At 33.6% G+C, this 13,459-nt stretch overlaps 1 protein-coding gene across 1 annotated transcript in view; it reads left to right on the top strand.

The window, feature by feature from the left end:
- Ptx1 (pituitary homeobox homolog Ptx1) overlaps positions 1-13,459 on the top strand; it is a 190,300-nt gene that overhangs the window by 31,386 nt on the left and 145,455 nt on the right. The gene's annotated exons all lie outside the window — the stretch shown is intronic.

The raw sequence follows: 13,459 nt of genomic DNA on the forward strand, positions 1-13,459 counted from the left end.
AATTAAAATATAAATATAACAAGAAACAGACCTTACCCAGACAACGACAAAGAATGCATCCAAAACCTGTAGAAAATCCAAAACAAGAAGAAAACAAAACAAGAACTTATAGCATGGTAGCAGCTGGTAAAAGTAACGAAGAAAACTGTAGTAGTCAACAAGATCTGAAAATAGAACAAACACTACAGAAAATATTAGAGAGATTAACTAACCTGGACGAGCGTATAACCAGAATAGAATATAGCACCAAAGGAGCTATACCTAAAAGACTTGGTAATGGCGAGTAGTTTATGAATAGTAGAATGGAATGCAAATGGCATCTTGAAACATCAGCAAGAACTACAAGCGATACTAGATATATAAAAAATAGACATATGCCTAATTTCTGAAACCCATTTTACGAATCAGTCATATATTAGATTTAGGGGTTATAAAACTTATCATACTGCTCATCCTGATGATGCAGCCAAAGGAGGTGGTGCAGTAATAATCAAAGAAAATGTTACGCACTATCAGGAAAATGGGATACAGAATTAAAGAATTTCAGGCCACATTAGTAAAAATTAAATGTAAAAACTATGGTAATCGTCACATCGGTTTACAATCCGCCAAGACATGCCATCAAGAAAAATCAATATGTAGATTTCCTGACCAGTCAAGGACATAGATTTATCCTTGGAGGAGACTTCAATGCAAAACATACGCATTGGGGGTCACGACTGACTACCACCAAAGGAAAAGAATTTTTAGAAGCAATGAAATATATAAAATGCGACGGAATATCAACGGGAAAACCAACATACTGGCCTACTGACACAAATAAAATCCCAGACCTTATCGACTTCTTTGTAGTCAGAAATATTTCAACAAATTACTTAGAGATAGAAGAGGCATTGGATATGAACTCGGACCATTCTCCAATTATTCTCACACTCAGTGACACTGTTATCAAAAAAGAAAGCCTTCCTAGACTTGTTAACAAAAATACTGACTTGAAAAGTTTCCAGATAGACCTTGAAGAGAAGATTAACCTTTCAGTTCCATTAAGAACTGTTGATCAACTAGTGGCATAAGTAGAATTACTCAATAAAAATGTACAATAAGCTGCTTGGAACAACAGCACGAACAGTGTCGAAAGAATAAAAGGAAATAACTACACGAAAGAAATCAGAGAAATGATAACCGAAAAAAGAAAACTGAGACGCAATTGGCATCAGTCTAGAGCACCAGTTGATAAAACTAGATTAAATAATGCCACACAAAAATTAAAAAGAGAAATTCAAAAAATTAAATACGAATCGGTTAGCATCTACCTAAGTGAACTATCAAATGATAGCGCCACTGATTACTCATTGTGGAAGGCTACCAATTGATTAAAAAGGCCAATCTTACAGAATCCACTAATTAGAAATAATAATGGTAGCTGGGCAAGAAGCAATATACAAAAGGACAACAGGTTTGCTGACCACTTAGAAAATACTTTTCAACCAAATGAAGAAAAAGAAATAATTAACTGGGAGCTCCCCGATCAAGATGCAATGGAGATTAGCCCTGTAACTCCAAAAAAGTATATTTGGAAATAAAAAAAAATATAAATCCAAAGAAAGCTCCTGGATTTGATCTAATTACTGGGGAAGTGTTGAAGTAACTTCCAATGAAAGCTATAATAAAATTAACACATCTTATAAATGCGTCCTTTAGACTGAGGTACGTACCAAAGTTATGGAAGGTGTCAGAAATTATAATGACACTAAAACCAGGAAAACCTCCACAAGAAGCTTCTTCACATAGGCCTATTTGACTGTTACCTGTCATGTCTAAATTATACGAAAAATTACTCTTGAAGAGACCAAAAATGATTATAGAGGAAAAAAATCTAATTCCTAATCATCAGTTTGGGTTTAGAGAAAGCCACTCAATGAAAGATCAGGTGCATAGAATAACAGATATAGTAGAAAAAGCTCTAGAAGAAGGAAAAGTCTGTTCCGCAATTTTCCTCGATGTAGCGCAGGCTTTTGACAAAGTGTGGCATGACGGATTGTATCATAAAATGAGATGCTACTTACCAAATTAATATTCTGAACTACTAGAATCATATATATATCCGACAGATACTTTCGAGTTAGAGCATATTCAGAATTAAGAGAAGTTAAAGCTGGAGTTCCACAAGGAAGTGTCCTGGGGCCAGTGCTATACCTGCTCTATACCAACGATATTCCATCATTAGAACCTAACACAATTGCGAAATTTGCAGACGACACATGCCTTTTAGCAGTCGAACATAACCACGAAGATATAACGACAACAATACCAATATACATATCACAAAGCAAGAGATCTTTTTAACTGAGTTAAAGTTATTTTTTAATATCACAATCACGATCATTTAATAGCCTCAAGTATCTATCCAATGGGTTGTGAATACCACAGGTTATTCTGTGGAAAGGAATATTGAAAACATTGTGGTACCGTAGAGCTCGATGGGGAACATTAAAGTTAATCTGGCTTAACAGGTTTGGACAATCAATAAATCCATGTATGATCTTATATATAAATATAGCTCCTGGCATGTCACGACGGTTCTTGAGTGAGGGTAAAGATAACTGTTGTTCGATACGGAAATAATCATGATTTTCAATAGTAGTGTGGACGTGGTAAGCACAATATCTCAAAAATTTATGCTGGACTCTTTCTATGGTATCAATATTGTTCTGAAAATAGGGTGACCAAATAACTGAACAGTATTCCAAAATCGGTTGTTTGTTTGTTTGTAAGTGACAAACAACCGTACACATTTCACAGTTATATGTGTAGACTTTAACGCCAAAATAGAAACAAAACTGGATCCAGCAGAAACTGCTCTTGGAAATTTTGGAAGTCAGAGACGGAACGACCGTGGCGACACTCTTTTAAACTTCTTACTAGAGAAAAACCTATTCCTAATGAACAGTTACTACTAGAAGAAACCTCACCGCAGATGGACGTGGAAAAGCCCAGATGGGAAGACGACAAACCAGATCGATTACTTTATCACTGATAAAAGATACATACTTACAGATGTGACAGTGCTAAATAAATTTGCGAAATCAAGCGACCATCGTATGGTGAGAGCCACCATTGTGTTAAATACCAACTATGAACGACACAATATGATAAAAAAGAAGCAAATAAACGTATGGACACATCCAAACAACGAACAAAATTTTGAAGATCATATCGGTAAATTCCTTCAAGAAAAATCTACAACAAATGATATTAACATCCTAAATGACACAATAGTAGAAGCAATAACAGAAGCTCAAAAGAAATGCTGCCCAAAAAGCGTGAAGGAAGAAAAAAATGGAACAAAGAAGAATACTGAGAAGCGACGAAAACTCTAGTAACGACGATATAAATAAAATGAACAAGGAAGTATCAAGAGAAATCAGAAAAGACCTAAGAAAATACAAATATGAGAAAATCATCAAAACCATTGAGGAAAATAAGAGTATGAAAATAATGAGACGCAAAATCACAAATGGAAATAAACAAATAGTCAAACTCAAGGATAGAAATGGCAACATCACATCAAACAGAGAACATTTGTTACAAATTGTGGAATCAGTATATGAGACATTATATAGCAACCAATCGACTCTAGATATAGTTGAATATCAACAGAGGAAGGTTCAAAATCAGGGTTCCGAAGATATCCCAGAAATCTCCTTGGACGAAATTTATAAGGCTCTAAAAAAGATGAAGAATAACAAAGCTCCGGGGGAGGACGGTGTCGTCACGGAAGCGATAAAGATAGGAGGCTCAGTACTGATAGCCAAAATTCAAAAGCTCTTTAATCTATGCCTATGGAATCAAAATATCCCAACAAAGTGGAATAATTCAATAACTGTACTCTTACACAAGAAGGGAGATATAGCAGACCTGGAAAGATACAGACCAATCAGTCTCCTTAACCATCTTTATAAATTATACACCCGAATAATAACGAACAGATTAGAGACAAAGCTGGATTTTTACCAACCTCGGGCACAAGCCGGTTTCCGCCCTAATTGCGGCACAAACGATCACCTGCAGTGCCTAAAAACCCTGATAGAAAAAACTCACGAATATAACCGCCCCTCGGCATTGATATTTGTAGACTTTAAAAAGGCGTTTGCATACAGTGGAACTACCGTCCATCTTAAGAGCACTACAAGATTGCAGGGTCGACCACAGATATTGTAATATAGTTAAAAATATATATATATGAAAATGCCACAACAACCATAAGTCTACATTCAGCAACTAATAAAATAAAGATAAAAAGGGGAGTCAGGCAAGGTGATACCATGTCAACAAAGCTGTTCATTACCGTTCTTGAGTCTGCATTTAAAAGACTAACATGGCAACAGAAAGAAATATCCATCGATGGAGAAAGATTAAACCATCTACGTTTTGCGGACGATATCGTGCTTCTGTCAGATAATCTGGGAGAGATCAAAGACATGCTCCAAGAACTGAATGACATACTACAAGAAACTGGGCTGAAGATAAATTTCAAGAAACCCAAAATGATGACCAATATGGTTCCCAGCGAAGAGATACAGATCAACCACAACAAGGTAAAATTAAACGATAAATATACATACTTGGGTCATGAAATTAGAATAACCAGAGACAACCAAATCTGCGAGCTAAATAGACGAATCACGTTGGGATGGGCGGCAAATACCCCAATTCACCTGAAAAGGAAGGCATTTAACCAATGCATCTTACCAGTCTTGACCTACGGAGCAGAGACCCAAACTTTAACGAAAGCTACTGCCGAAAAACTGAGGGTAACACAAAGGCGAATGGAGAGATCAATGCTGGGCCTGACCTTAAAAGATCGCGTGAGAAATGAGGAGATACGCCGACAAACTGGCGTAGACGATATTATACTGCGAATCAATAAACAAAAGTGGAGGTGGGCTGGACATGTTGCTAGAATGAAAGACGGAAGATGGACGAAGAGATTATTGGAGTGGAGACCAAGAGCCGACAAGCGAAGTCGAGGCAGACTACCGACCCGATGGACCGACGACCTAAGGAGAATAGAAACAAACTGGATTGCAGCAGCTAGAGATAGAGAGAACTGGAGACGTTTGGAGGAGGCCTATATCCAACAATGGATGTGAAAATGGGGGTGGATAATGATTCCAAAACAGTTCTAATTAAGCACCAATACACCAATCTTGTTGAATTAACTATAATCAATCATGGGAAAAAAAATGTAAGTGTCAATATGACATAATAATAACAGTCACCAAAGCCACCTCGTCGTATTACAAAATAACTCCAAAATAATCATTATTAAAAAAGTCCTAAATTGTGGGTAGCAAATTCATTTGGCTCTAAAAAATGAACCAAAACATTTTGACATGAAACAATACTTAGGAGATATGGTTGCAACCGAAAAATAAGGTTTTACGTAAATTCACAAACGGAATTATTCCACAGGGTGTTTAAGTTAGGATAATAAAACCACGTTTTAGTTAACCCCCCTCAAGTCAAATGTAAAATTTTATTAAAAAACTGACTATACCAAATTAAAATTTATAAAGCACGTGGTGTTCGTGTGTATTAAGGTATAAAAAAAAAAATTGCTTATTACAAGCTTAAATTTTTATTTTAAGAAGATCTTTTCGGAATTAAATCATTCCATCATCAGTTAAATAAAAAGTTGTTAAAAAACATTGTATGGCCACTTAAAAAAACTTTCGAAGGACATCCGTATTAAAATATAATCCTCATGGTTTTATCAAGGTAAATGCAATAGACTTAACTTATTGATTATTAAAACTGAAGATGGGGGCATCTTACATGACCCCCTGTAGCTGGTGAAGTTTTTTCGACTTACATTACCTCTGATCTGTTCTGGAGTCTTGGGCTAACTCTATGGAATCTTGGAGTTAGCCCAAGACTCCAGAACAGATCAGAGGTAATGTAAGTCGAAAAAACTTCACCAGCTACAGGGGGTCATGTAAGATGCCCCCATCTTCAGTTTTAATAATCAATAAGTTAAGTCTATTGCATTTACCTTGATAAAACCATGAGGATTATATTTTAATACGGATGTCCTTCGAAAGTTTTTTTTTTTTTAAGTGGCCATACAATGTTTTTTAACAACTTTTTATTTAACTGATGATGGAATGATTTAATTCCGAAAAGATCTTCTTAAAATAAAAATTTAAGCTTGTAATAAGCAATTTTTTTTTTATACCTTAATACACACGAACACCACGTGCTTTGTATTCAACAGGTATACTAGCCACTCCTGGATATTTCCACTTCATGGTTTGTTCCAGTTTCACTTTTAATTTTAAAATTTATAAATTTATACATAGTGTGCTAAAAAATCATCAGAATAAATAGGGCTAAAAATAAAAAAAAATGATATACTGTGAATTTGATCAAAATTTTCTCCGTTACGTTTTTTTTGCGTCTGAGTGTAGTTCGTTTGTTAATCAAATTCCTATATCACCATCTCACCATATCACCATCTTAGCAATGATGGACTTAAACAGACTTAAAAAGAAAGGAATTTTATTTCTTTTGGTGGCATCTTTATACACGACAACTAAAGAGAAGATTACGGATAAAGAAAACGAGAAATTCTGAAATGTACTCTATCAATTTCATAATTATATTTTTTAAACTTACTTTTATGATATTTTTATTTATTAGACACGTGTATTTAATTTCTCCTTTAATAGTGTAGATAAAGTCGATTATTGTGTCCGCTTTGTAACGTCGAAAATGTGTAAACTTTTAGTGTTCGTGACAATTTGTTAAAAAGTAAACAGCTGTAGAGATAAGCCTAATCAATACTATGATAATAGCAGACGTAGGTATGTGAAAAGATGTTTGTAGCCGATATCTATATTGTGGATATATGGGAAGATCTGTTTTCAATAAAATATATTTTATTTATATGTACACTTGAAGATAATCAATGCAGGAAATTGCAATTTATCATATTCCTATAGTGCATATTTTGATTATTGACTTTTTTATTACAAGAGCAACTAGGTACTTTTTTAATTTCGACACCATATTGCACCTTAAGACACCAAACGATACAAACACTTGCTTTCTAAGCTTTCTAAATATTCATAAAAGTTACTATTAAAGAAAACTATTTTGCAAATGAGGAGTTTTTTTGGTTGCTGTCTAAGAAGAGCTTGTCCTTAAGGAATGTAATGTCCAGATCATTGTGAAGTGTTTGGTTATAGTTTATTTTTATGAACGAGAGAGTAATTAGCATAATTTTAACTGGTAGCTCCGACCACTCCATGGGCGTGCTCAAGATTAATTGAAAAATTACTTTGAATAATTGTAAAAAATAAATGAATTATTTCAGTGTTATAAAGTGTTATGTGTATGTAAACAAAAGTGACCTCTTTTATCACACACTATATTAGAACTGACTGGCCTACATTAAAAAGGGTTTTAAAAAATTCACATTTTTTTTAATTTTTAAAAATTACAAAAGAGAAAAAGAGTTTTTAAAACCGTCTAAGGTATGTTAAATAGATGAATAAAAATATTAATATAAAACTTACAGCTACTTGTTACAAATCCAAATCAGATTCAGAAGATGAACTTTCAGAACCAAGATTTATAATAACTGGCTCGATTATTTTATCAGTAATATTGTCCAGCTTCCACATTTTTTCCTCTTCTTTAATAGTGTGATTTACTGCCTTTTCCCAGTTTTCAGGTTTTACATTATTTACGGCCTCCAAAAACAACTGTTTAACATCATGAATTTTAAAAGTGGTATTTTTTCTTGAAACTTCACTCTTTATCTGTGCCCATACCAGTTCAATCGGGTTTAATTCACAATGATATGGTGGGGATCTAAGTACTGTCATTCCACGATTTTTGGCAATTTCATCAATTTCGTATATTTTAAATTTTTCTTTATGAAGGGCACACAACGAATAAAGTTCCTTTCTTATAGATCCGGGATGGTACGTAATATTTTTTGAACTCAGCCAATTCTGCAAGTCTTTTTTTAACCACTTGGTTGTGGGCAGTCCTTCTATAAGTCTGGAGTGACAACTTGCATTATCCATTACTATTACACAGTTCTTAGGAAGAAGATCTATCATTTGTTCGAACCATTTTTGAAAGACATCAGCGTTCATGTCTTCATGGTAGTCACCGGTACGAGTTGATTCAAAAGTTAATAAACCACCTTCAACAAAACCGTCTGAACTGCCAATGTGTACTATTATCAGCCTGCGTCCCTTTCCTGATGGTGGGTTTAAACCAGCAGATAAGTTACTTACAAAAGCGTGCCTTTGACTTGTAACAGTTTCATCCTGCCAAAATTTATTTGGTGTATGACCCTCGTTGATCCATGTTTCATCAAGATAAAATATTTTTCTTTTTTGGTTTCTCATTTCCTTTATGGTTCTTAGAAAATGTCTTCTCCATATGACAATATTGCTTCTTTCTAATAAAATAGACTTTCTGGGATTCTTTTTCCAGCGGAAGCCTATTTCTTTTAAAAGTTTCTATAACGTACTTCGACTCATTTCTGGGTAATCCTTATCATCTCGAACTGAGACAAGAACTTTATCCAATGTTGGAAATTCTTGTCTAAAGAAGAATTCATGCACTTTCCGTCGAAGTCCTTCTTTAAAATGATATTCTATTTGAAATTTTGGTTTCCCTGGAGCATTACGTGGCATTTGAAATCTACTACATTTCTCTTCTTTAATAACTCTGTAAATCGTAGATTTCCCAACACCAAGTGTACTGCTAACTAACTCAACGGTCTCATCAACACTTTCACATAAACGTTTGTCTGTAAATGATTTAAAACAATTAAATATTAATGTTTTTTCATTAACTGTTAGAGGACCAATTTTTCGGCGTTTATACGGCACTTCCAAATTTTCCATAACACTAGTATACACAATAAACTGCACCTTGCAACTGAAGTACCTACTTTTAGTGAACTGTAGAATTTTGAATACGCCACTTGGACCTTCCTACAAAATGGAAAAACCCACTATCACATTTTCTGTGGAATAAGTTTAGAAGGTAATTATCTAGTCAATTACTGTCGTAGATTCCTGGAATTAAAGAATTAACTGTTTGATTGTTGAAACCCTTACTTCGTGGAATGCACTCATTTCAGATAAAATAAAACGTTTTATTTTATCTAAAGAATTAAACTTTATTTTGCAAATAGGTAGGTACTTATTAAACTTTTATTGGTTATATATAACCAATAAAAAAAACATCTTACATTTCTTGCAAATTCATTAGTACCTGTTAACCTCCATCACTCCGACACTGGCAACCTTATTTAGGGATTAGTAACCCTCACAACTATTGTATTCTATTCTGCTCCAACCTTTATACCTGGTGGTCATACTCAATTTAAAATTGTTTTCCTATATACTTCTGTAAACTTGTTGACAAATATCTGTTTTTCATTGAGTCACCCGTATCAACAGTTTAGGGATTTGCATACATAATTTATTGTTTTATTACTCTCTCATACATAAAAATACACTATAGATACATACCATGGAGCTTTACTTATCATACGGAGTATTTTGGATTGGAATGTTTGAAGTATGTTCGTATTTGAAGGTTTACTGTAGCCTTATAGTTCTATTTCATATACCCAAACTGGTGTGAGCGAATATTTTGAGACAAAAAAACGTACATGTCAGCATTGCCAAAAGGGCATTACATCGGGAGCGTATGATGGGTTAAATGAAAGTGGTGGATATAATGAATATTTTAAGAAGGGAAAGACAAACAAAGCGACTACCAAAAAGGCACTACACAGCATCTTCTTTATTAATGAACGTACAGCGACATACGAGATATTACATGACACTGTGTATAATAATAGACACGCTATAGGGTAAATTTGCGTTATTGATCTGAAGAAGACTATATATATATATATATATATATATATATATATATATATATATATATATATATACATTTCTCCAAGAAACAATTTGTCTAATCATAAGAATATGTTGAATTACAGGTGAAAAAAAAAATAAATAAAACGGAAAATTCTTAAAAAATTATGATAGGAAAAGTAAACTAAAATATGAAAAAAGTCATAATAACGAGTGTTAACCTCTACTACGTATAACAGCCTCACTCTCTCACACTTCCAGTAAGTTGTTTGGTTGGATCGGTGTCGCCTTTAATCGCCAACCAACAATATTCCAGAGATTTTCAATCGGATTTAAATCCGGACTATATGCTGGCCATTCCATAGTGTTAATTTCTACCTCTTCTAGATAATTTCTGACGATCTATGCAGCGTGAGGTCTGGTATTATCTTGCATTAGTAAGACATTTTCACCGATATAAGGAGCGAATGGTACTACATGTTGCTCCAGGATCTCCAATATGTACCTTTCAGCTGTAACAGTTCCATTTTGTATGACCAGTAGGTCCGTACGTGCGGTCAAAGAAATACCTCCCGACGCCGTAACGGATCCTCCACCAAAAAATGTGGTGTGTGAGAAGTTACACTGAGCATATCGTTCGTTGGGTCGTCGCAACACACGAACACGTCTGTCGTTATTGTACAAACAAAATCGGGATTCATCAGTAAATAGCACTCGTTCCCAGTCAGCCTCTAATCAATTAACGTGTTCTCTGGCAAAATGTAGTCTCCCCCTTCGATGCTTTGCAGTTAATTGAGGACCTCGGGCGGCAATCCTAGGTGTTAAGTTGTATTCCATAAGTCGCTGGCGAACAGTTTCAGTACTAATTTGTATAGCATGCACGTCTCGAAGCTGAATTTGTAGACTTCGATGTGTTACTAAGCGTTGTCGAAGAGCAGAAATTCTTAAAAATCGATCTTGAATAGGGGTAGGTACCCGGTTTCGTCCTTGCCCTGGTCTGCGAGTATGATCCCCTGTTTCGAGGAATCTTTCTAATACCCGTGACACGGATGTGTAGGACACATTAAACCGACGACCAATTCTTCGGCAACTCCAACCTTCTTCCGACAGTATCACTGTTTGGGCACATTCATCTCGTGATTGATGCTCCATAATAAACACAATTAACAATAATCAACAATTAAACAGTCGCCGAATAAAATTCGTGAACACTTGGAAATTAGTATATGTATAGAATTAGTACATTTTTTGCTTCTTTTTATTTTGTTGCAAAAAAAAACTATAGCGATAAAACACAGTCAATAAAAATATAGAGTGTACGAATACCATATACAAGGGGCTTGCAAAATATAACATTACAATGGAAATTTTTATTAACGCTAATAAAATATTTTAATATTTTAAAGTGGTGCGTTAATTTCTTGGAGAAGTATATATATATATATATATATATATATATATATATATATATACACATTATGTCAGATCAGAAAAACACCAGATTATTTTTTATATCAACTTGGCTTATATACAAGAATTTATATGTTAAAAAATTAATGAGTGAATGTAAATGGGAATTAATTGGATCCCCATCGCATTCAACGGGCAATACCACTAGTAATATATAGTAACAATACAATAACGCAAGAATCGATAACTAGTGAACTAATCCCGCTATTAAAAAATGGCGATAAAAAACAGCCAGTAAACTACAGAGATATTAATTTGTTAAGTAGAATGTTGTTATAGATTACAAATTATCAAAACGAATAAACTAAATGCAATATCCAAGAAAATAATCCACAATTAACTGAAAAAGAAATCTATTAAACTGCTCGAATTTCAATTTTTAAATTCCAATTAGCGTTCTTCTTCGGTTGGACCCTGTTTTATGTAACCTTTATGCGCAATTGGCGCAGTTAGGAATAAATTAGGACCGAATCGGACATCAACTGCGATAAAAGATGAACCTTTTAGTAAAATAAGAATAAATTACCATTTAATAGAATTTAATATCTATTAATCGTTAGATGTAGTTATCAATTTCGCGGTAAGACACCTTTTCGTGTAAAAGGGAGCCATAAAAATAAAAATCCATGTCGTTACTTTCCATCGTAAAATTTATCATCTGATAAAATATAATCCCGTAATTGATAACTTTTTATCGGCAATTAGAAACCATAAATTTCCAAGTTAACGATTGACGGCACTATTTAAAGTCTTTTTCCGCAAAAGGAACATTAAGACAGTATTGGTTTGGTTTATGTCATATCATGTGATAGATACTTTATACTTTATAGATTATTTTGTTATTTACCTTACATAAAATGTAAATTGTCGATTCCAAGTTTAAGTGGGTCTCTAAAAATCAATCTATGCCATTTGTTGCATTTTGCCCTAAAATGATTTTTATGTCTTCCTAGCACCTATTATATTTGACCTTTGATTAATTCAATTAGTATCGATGCTCTTTACATATTGAATCACCACGAAGTTATGTATATTATCTCCTAGTTACCTTTTTTTATATTTAGTGTCGCAGGTATGTCGTGACATATCGGAAAACGAATGAGTTTATAAGTTTATTAAATTGATCGACTTAACTTTCATCAAATTGCAAATGAAATTAGTAAAGAAGGCCCACAAAATCTCTTATTTTCTATTTAAATAAAGAATAAAAGTAATACAGTAATCTATAATGCGAAAAAAGTAATTAAAAATTATTTCGATGTCCACAACAGCATGAAAGTGAACAATATTATTAAATTTAATTTCAGTTAGGTATTGAATTGTCGAATTCAATGTGATACTGATTGATGGAACACAGTGATATAGTAAAAAATATGTAAAAAGTATAAAGAGAAATATGTTTAACATTTAATCCATTGACCGAAGTTAAAAGTACGTATTGGTGGCCTAGATAGTGTCTTCGGTTGCTAAATAATAACATTTAACCTGACATTGAAAAGACACAAGTATGTAGATATTTTTCTACTCTTACACTCTTACTAGTAAATTGTATATTACCTACTATTTGGATGTTAAGTAAATACATCAAAACAGATACTGACACGTAATGACTAGCACGTAATAAAAAAAATTACGCTTCAGTTCTATAAAAATGTGTAATATCACATAAGCCTTGTAAGTCACTTGGTCGAGTTACCATGGAAACGAATTAACAGACGTTATTTTGACAGATTAAAAATTATTATTCTGTCAGTGTAAATATAGTGGTAATTTAAATACAGATAAATAAAATGAGTTCATCGAATAGTGAGGATGAATTTAGTAGCACACCACACAATATTATGCAGTTAGCTGCGAACACTACCGAGAACCTATTACCAGAAAAATCTAGAGGAAGATATGAAAAGGTATATCAGCAATTTATGGATTGGCGTACAACAAATAATGTAAATTCATTTTCTGAAAACGTACTCTTGGCTTATTTTGGAGAAATCGGTAAGAAATTTAAACCGTTCTCATTATGAGCAATATATTCTATACTAAGAAGTGTTATAACTTATATAATGTTA

Source organism: Diabrotica undecimpunctata, chromosome 5 (assembly GCF_040954645.1).
Source record: "Diabrotica undecimpunctata isolate CICGRU chromosome 5, icDiaUnde3, whole genome shotgun sequence".
NCBI classification, from domain to species: Eukaryota; Metazoa; Arthropoda; class Insecta; order Coleoptera; family Chrysomelidae; genus Diabrotica; species Diabrotica undecimpunctata.